This window comes from Centropristis striata, chromosome 4, assembly GCF_030273125.1.
Source record: "Centropristis striata isolate RG_2023a ecotype Rhode Island chromosome 4, C.striata_1.0, whole genome shotgun sequence".
In the NCBI taxonomy this organism is placed as follows: domain Eukaryota; kingdom Metazoa; phylum Chordata; class Actinopteri; order Perciformes; family Serranidae; genus Centropristis; species Centropristis striata.
In genome coordinates, this window is record NC_081520.1 from 2,158,211 (window position 1) to 2,164,644 (window position 6,434).

Genomic DNA, 6,434 nt, shown 5'->3' on the forward strand with positions numbered 1-6,434 from the left:
AGGGTGTACCCCGCCTCTCTCCCAATATCAGAGAATGAATGAATGAATGAATACTCTTCCATGTGCCCACAAGTGTCATGAATATTAGAGAAAAAAGTGTCTCCACATGCAAAAAAAATCCCACATAAGTAATGAGTGTAATTTTGAAACATAATTTGTACCAAGATTTTGTATTTCAAAATGCATAACCTCAATCGCAATAGCTCAGTAAATTCAAAAACTGAGAATTTACTGAGCACTAATAGCCTATAATAAGGACTAATAATAATAATAATGATAATAATTAATAAAACCTGCCTTGATAATATACTGAAGATGTTTTTTAACATTATGTTTTGAGTCATTTCCTCAAAAGTGTGACTCCTAAAGGCTGTGATGTTGATAGCTTAGTGTTTGAGTTGTTTGATTCATGCATTTTTATAACAATTTATAGGTGCATCTCATAAATTAGAATATGATGGAAAAGTCCATTTCCAGTAGTTCAAGTCAAGTATTGAGTCATATAGATGGACATACTTTTCAGAGGCCAACATTTCCATATTAAACATACTTTTTAAAATTGGTCTTTTGTAATATTCACATTTCTTCAGACACTGAATTTTAGCTCTTCATTAAATGTAAGCCATAATCATTATAATTAGAAGAAATTAAATAAATTAAATGTGTAATGGATCTATATAATGTGTTATTTCCACTTTTTGAATTGAATTACTGACATAAATAAACTTTTCTATGATATTTAATTTATTGAGATGCACTTGAAACAAGAGGGAACAGTAGCAGAGGTGAGGGAGGACTTTTAACCCTCAGGGCCCACTAAGGACATTTTCAGCCATTTCAGAAATTTTTCACTTTATTTTTGGCAATAATTTTGGCTGTGATACTGCAAATGACATGATTTTTGGAAGAAGGATTTCTTTTTTGATACATTTTGAAATTCTAATTAAATTTTTTCTAATGGCTCTATAATACACTGTGTACAAGCTTACTACCCTTTCGAGCCCTTTCGGGCTGAAAATGTCCACCTCCAAAAAATGCTATAAAAACTTTACAGATTAATATTTTTTTCTACTTTTTTCTGCATAAACCTCTTAAACAACTTCTGTCCTGCTCAAAACTACCAAACATTCAAAGATTTTGATAATTTTAACCCTTTAAATGCCAGTTTGATTGCACAATGTCACTGTTTTTCAAAGAAAAAACACAAAAAAAATTGAGGTATTTTCCATATAATAAATAATTTTTGGCTGGGGCATTGGTTTTTATCACAGCCTTGGGTAGGTCAAAGATTAAGAACCAAATTGATTTTGATGCATTTTTAGTTTTTGTGTAGATTTAAAATGTAAAAACCCCTTTTTGGCAACTTGATAGCAGACATGTCCACTTCTAAATAACGCTTTAAAAATATTACTGAAATATGTTTTTCCAACTTTTTGGGGTTAAATCTTTTGATCAACTTCAGTCCTGATAAAAACTATCAAATATTCAATTTTTTTCAGGATTTTAACCCTTTAAATGCCAGCTTGATTCCATGATGTTACTGTTTTTCAAATAAAAAACGCACAAAAATGTTTTGGGGAGGTGGACATTTTCAGCCCAAAGGGCTCGAAAGGGTAGTAAATTAAGTCAGTTTTGAGTGAGTGGGGTGAGCAGGGGAGGAGTTTAATGCCACAGATCTCAATTACACATCTGTAAAGTTTTCTGACTGCATTTTATACAGTTGTGATGCTGTTACAGTTACAAACACCTGGTGAGATTCTCTGAACCAGCTGCAGCAGCCCTCAACAGGTTGGGTGTTCACAGGTTATTTCAGGTGGTTGAACCCGACAGAAGGAATAAAAAAGGAAGTCAATATTTCAGGGTCGGTAAAAAGAGCATGTAATGCACGAAGCCTGGGAAAGTAGGCCAGCATCAAATATGTGTAAGCTAAGGTTAGGGGAGTGGAAAATAGTGTCAGGGATGCATCAGTGGAAGACAGAAAAAGCGCCCCGCTCCGTCCTCCGCCATCATTTATATTCATGAGAGTCAAAGTCAGGAAACATCCCCCACCTGTTTCATGGATTAATGTACATTTATGCTTTAATATCCCTTGTTTACATCCTCCATGCAGGATATCTGCCGCTGGCCCTGAGCTCCCTATAACACCTCTTCTACCAGGTTACTGCATTACATAACTGCAGCAAACAACAACACACATACAGCAGATGATTCACACCAAGCAATGATTGTAGCTTCAATAAATGATGATTGCTGAAGGTGGAGACTTTGTTACCAGTCCCCTGCAGAGTGAAAAGAAATATGTGTCCTGAGTCATACAAACAGCAATATAACAGCACTTTTGTACAATTCAGGCTAAACAGCCGCCACACAAAAGAAGCATCATGACGAGTAGGGTGGCATTTTCAAAGATCCCCCTTACTATCCTCTTTATCCCACACTGGCTGTTATGATGAATGTGACTGTGCTTGCATCATGTGCTCCTGGCTGAGACTGGAGAGAGCTGGACTCAGGCTCCCTCAGTGCTGGGAGTGCCAGTTTGAAGTGGCAGCCATTCCCCGCTGAGGTGGCTCTGTAGTCTGCATCACACCCTGCTGTCTGCAAGACGCTTAGTCGACTCATCACAATGTGTTAGAATAAAGTCTCTCACATGCACCCCCTTACAAATGACAAGTATGATATCAAACCAAGAGCCTAATACAGTATGAGGCTCAAAAGTTGGCTCTCTCTTCACTGCAAAAAAGCCAACTTGTATTTTTTGGCCTAAAACAGTGATTTAAGTTGGTAAAACTTGGAAATATAAATTATTGACATTTATGGCAATAATGTAAGTTAGCACAACAAAGGAAGCCAGTTGTCTGCTCAAAAACAAGTTGGTGAGTTGTTGTTACTTATATCTTTAAGTTGGGGTTCACAACAAGGGACAATAGTTCTGATAACTCTTATTTCTTTGTTGTGAAATTAGGTCATAAGCAAAAGCTAGCGGCTAACTGATGCTAGCGGCTAACTGATGCTAGCGGCGCTGCTCGTTACAGCTACAAGAGTAGCCATTAGCGTATCAATGCTAACTCAAAATTGTGGTCACAACATTAGCTGACATTTCATAGCGGCGTTACAATCGTGCCAATTCAGCACATTGCAGAAGTTAGCAGAAGTAAGGATTAAAAGTTATTATAATGTAAAATTATAAGTTAGTACAACTTACAGTTGAGTTGACAAAAATCTGAATTCAGAGCAAACTCAAAAACAAAACTTAAAATATTTAGTTTAATTGTCCAACTTAAAGTTTTATCGAAGTTTGTTGCCTTGAAATTTTGAGTTCACCCAACTTTTCTTTTTTTGCAGTGTTGCTTGGCACACTATCAGAAATAGGGGTAGAGTACGTGTCCTTTTTTGTCCCCCGAGGAACAATCGACACTAATACACCCCATAGGGCCAATTATTGGAAATTAAGGTAACTTTATGTACCTTTTTGAGGGCCCAGAAGATACATACACTAAATCCACCCAAGTGGTAAAAGGTACATAAATGTACCTTTTTTTCTACATGCTGGGGTACAATAGACAGCCTGTGTTAAGCTCTACAAACTGCAGTAGCCTAACTATGAATTATTGATTAAATAATTTAGACTTTCTTCAGTAGTAGTTATATTTTTTAAATGTGAAGGTTTCATTGTTTCCTTACGTATTCAATGATTTTAACTTCAAAGACATGTTTGAGTAGCCTTCAAATAAAATATTTTTTTGTGAGCAGATTTGCAGGTATGACAAATTACTAATCATCCAGTCAATATTGTATGTGATGATATTCACACACGGCCAACCACGCATGTCTGCACTGTAAAAAAAAAAATCTGTTTAATTTACGGTAAAATACTGGCAGCTGTGGTTGCCAGAACTTCACTGTAAAAATTACAGTGAGTGGGTTTTCTACTGTAATTTAGACTGAATACTCTCTTTATTTTTAGGGTAATTGTGTCCTTGTGACAATATGGTATTTCTCCAGTAATTTTACATGAAATTTTTTATATTTTTACAGTGAAACTGTATTTTCAAAAGTTTTTTACTATTCCCTGATTTACGGTAATTAAAAGTGTCTATTATGGTGCTATGCAATTTCTTATTTTACGCCCTATTTCTGATGCAATTTGACAGTGTTTTACTGTAATTTCTACAAATGTTTTTTACAGTGTGCTTTGTTTTACCACATTTCCCAGGATGATTAAGTGTGGGTGGGTGGGGAAATTAAAGTCCTGAAACGCTCACCACCGTTGTGTGTGAATCTGAGTTCATCTTTAAATTAATTTTATTCATGGATCACTCTCATCACCAGCCTGCCATGTTTTAGCCACACACACTCACTCATTTAATTCGCATGGGGTGGCGGCAGACAGGGAGATCCTACAGGTGGGTGGAATTCCCTTAACACAAGTGATTCATCATGTGGGAGGCTTTATCTGTAAAGCCCAGGGGCTTCGACTGGCGGTCATGATGATCATGATTATCTAACCAGAAATCCTCAACATTTATAGTGTATTTAATACCACATATTTTACTGTGCATGCATTAGGCTGACTGTTCAGCAGCGAGGAGCCCAGAATACAGAGGAAGACTCATGAAGGAAGCAAGAGAAGCCAAGTGACTGGATAACATACTGTAATATGCAAAACTTGCATGTGATGCTTCTACTAAAAAGGACAGGAATTATCCAGCTAATTGCCTTCTTAGTAGTTGGATGGAAAGTAAATTTCAGCATTAAAAAATAACAAGCTGAAACAAGGTAAGGAAGGTTGTGTTTACAACAGTAAGTGGTTGCCAGAATTTTACCGTAATAAATACGGTAGAACTTTTTTTAATATTACGGTAAAAAGATATTTGCACTGTTGATTTCACGTTTAAGATTTCCATTTTATTCCATTTTTTACTGTATAAATAAGTTTTTCCATCAAAAGAAACGCTGTTCTGCCATATAATTGACAAGAAAATACTTCATAAATGCCACATAAATTAAAGATTTTACCATAAAATATTACAGTATATTTATGTTAGAGATATGGTGTTTCGTATATTTAACATTGAGAAAAAGTATTTTTTTACAAAAGAGAAATGCAAAAATTACAGTGACGCTTATATATATATATATATATATATATATTTAATATTTAATACATATTACAGTGTATTTAACATTGGAGTAATGTATTTTTCAAAAAATAAACTGTAAAAAATACTGTTTTGGCTGATATATACATTTACAGTGTTTCATTGTTACTAAAACTGAATTAACCCATTTATCATTTTACGGTCACTGTAAAATCTACAGACATTTTTTTTTTACAGTGTAGGTACAGTGTGGCTTTGAAGTTCTAAACAACATTTTCATGCAATAGGAAAAAGTGTGCTTGTGAGTAGGATGATGTTATGATGTTATTTATACCTGAGCTTTTCACTGTGACTTGTCAATATGTTTCCAAGGGAAAGGCTTGCTGTTTTCTGTTGTTGTGTCTTATATAACAATGTATCATATATAACACATGATCGAAGGTTATTTCATTTGATGCAGCACCTTGTTTTCACACATTCTGATGAGTGGACACTGAGCATCATGTGGTGTAAACTCCAGCAGTATATATGCAGTATATATCCTATGAGAGGATATATACTGCAGCCTTCTACATACAGTCATTTTAATGCTTGGTACAATTAAAGGTACATTTGTTTGGACGAGTATAATGATAACAATAAAAACAGCTCAACAGAGTTTAATTTAAGAGCCATTTTCCATGGTTTTCTTGATAATAACCAAAATCATTTTGAAGAAAAACCATGGTAAATGGCTAGATGTCAGCTTTTAAATTAAACTCTTATGAACTATTTTTTGTTGTTATCATTATATTTGTCCAAACAAATGTAAATTTAGTTGTACCAGGCATTAAAATGAACAAGAAAACAATGGGCTAATATTTTTTCCATGACTGTATGTGAGGCTATATAGCCTTCTAGGCTATATATTTTATTTATAGCTGCCATGTGCCGTGCTGTTCCTTATACAAAGTGTACATTTATATAAATGTGAATTACACCAACAGCATCACTGCAGGAATAATAGATGTGACGCAGGTGACGATGGAAAAACATGTCTAGCTATACCACCAAAGATTAAGACTCCGCCCACTCGCTTTCCATGCTGCACAGCCAACAAACACTTAAAAAAAATAAAAAATAAAAATGATCAGAGCAACCTTGTTTTCCTTGTTAATTTCAATGCCTGGTACAACTAAAGATACAATTGTTTGGACAAATAAAATGATAACATCAAAAATAGCTGATAAGAGTTTAATTCAAGGGCTGATATCTAGACATTTTCCATGGTTTTATTGATAATGATTTTGGTTATTGTCAAGAAAACCATGGAAAATGTCTAGATATCAGCCCTTT